This window comes from Triticum dicoccoides, chromosome 6B (genome assembly GCF_002162155.2).
Source record: "Triticum dicoccoides isolate Atlit2015 ecotype Zavitan chromosome 6B, WEW_v2.0, whole genome shotgun sequence".
NCBI classification, from domain to species: domain Eukaryota; kingdom Viridiplantae; phylum Streptophyta; class Magnoliopsida; order Poales; family Poaceae; genus Triticum; species Triticum dicoccoides.
The window spans coordinates 144,263,133-144,265,198 of NC_041391.1; positions in this window are offsets into that span (position 1 = coordinate 144,263,133).

The window sequence follows — 2,066 nt, forward strand, 5'->3', positions numbered from 1 at the left end:
ATGGTCGACCGGATCAGAGCCATCTCCCTTTCTTCCTCTAAAAGGTCGACTGCGTCCTGCCGCGCTTGTTCAGCTTCTGCTTCGTTGTAGATTTCGACTCGAGGAGCATTGTGGAGAAGATCACTCGGCAAGACTGCTTCGGCTCCATAGACCAAGAAGAATGGAGTTCTTCCGGTCGACCGATTGGGCGTGGTCCGCAGTCCCCAGAGTACAGATGGAAGTTCGTCGACCCAAGCTCCAGCCGCGTGTTTGAGATCACGCATCAGTCGCGGCTTCAGTCCCTTGAGAATCAGTCCATTAGCTCGCTCTGCTTGTCCATTCGACTGCGGATGGGCGACTGATGCGTAGTCGACCCGTGTGCCCTGGGAGTTGCAGAAGGTTCTGAATTCCTCTGAGTCAAAGTTCGACCCATTATCCGTAATGATGATGTGCGGGACTCCATATCTGAATATTAGTTCCCTGATGAAGCTAACAGCAGTACCGGTGTCGAGGCTCTTGATTGGTTTAGCCTCGATCCACTTGGTGAACTTGTCGACTGCCACCAGTACATGCGTGAAGCCACTTCGTCCTGTTCTCAAAGGGCCGACCATGTCCAGCCCCCAGACTGCAAAAGGCCAGATGAGGGGGATGGTCTTCAAAGCTGACGCAGGTTTGTGCGACATATTCGAGTAGAACTGGCATCCCTCGCACTTATCCACTATCTCCTTTGCCATCTCATTCGCCTTGGGCCAGTAAAATCCGGCTCGGTATGCTTTGGCCACGATGGTCCGGGAGGACGCATGATGACCACAGGTCCCCGAGTGAATATCATTGAGGATGAGTCGACCTTCTTCTGGTGTTATGCACTTCTGACTGACTCCAGTCGTGCTCTCTCTGTATAATTGTCCTTTGATGACGGTAAAGGCCTTAGATCGACGGACGATCTGTCGAGCCTCTTCCTCATCCTCCGGAAGCTCTTTCCTCAAGATATATGCGACATACGGAATCGTCCAGTCGGGAATGACTACCAAAACCTCCATGATCAAGTCGACCACCGCTGGGACTTCAACTTCAGTCGGATCTGTGGCACTCTTGGGCTGCGGAGTTTCTTCGGTGAAAGGGTCTTCTTTGACTGACGGAGTATGTATATGCTCCAAGAACACACCACTCGGAATGGCTTCTCTCTTGGAACCTATCTTTGCTAGATCATCAGCTGCTTGATTCTTCAGTCGGGGTATATGATGGAGCTCCAACCCCTCGAACTTTTTCTCCAGCTTCCTCACTGCACTGCAGTATCCAGTCATGGCTGGGCTTCTCACGTCCCACTCTTTCATCACCTGATTGACCACTAAATCTGAGTCGCCATAGACCATTAGACGACGGACGCCGAGTGAAATGGCCATGCGCAACCCATATAGGAGGGCCTCATATTCTGCCTCATTGTTGGAGGAATCAAAGTGAATCTGGAGCACATATCTGAGCTTATCTCCTCTGGGGGAAACCAGGACAACCCCAGCACCGGAACCATTCAACATCTTAGAACCATCGAAAAACATGGTCCAATGCTCCGAGTGAACTTCAGTCGGCTGCTGCTGTTCGATCCACTCGGCGAGGAAATCTGCTATTGCCTGGGACTTAATGGCTTTCTTTGCCTCAAACTTGATATCAAGGGGAAGAAGTTCAATCGCCCATTTGGCCACTCGACCAGTTGCATCTCTGTTGTGCAAAATCTCTGATAGTGGAGCGTCACTGACGACTGTGATTGAATGGTCAGAGAAATAATGGGCAACCTTCTTTGTGGTCATGTATATTCCATACACAAGCTTCTGATAATGAGGATATCTCTGCTTGGATGGAGTCAAGACTTCAGACAAATAATACACTGGGCGCTGAACTTTGAGAGCTTTTCCTTCTTCTTCCCGCTCGACCGTTAGCACAGTACTGACGACTTGTCCTGTGGCTGCGATGTAGAGCAACAGAGGCTCTTTGCTGATTGGAGCAGCAAGCACCGGCTGGGTGGAGAGCAGAGCTTTTAGCTCGGCAAATGCTGCATCAGCTTCTGGAGTCCACTCGAACTTGTCAGCCTT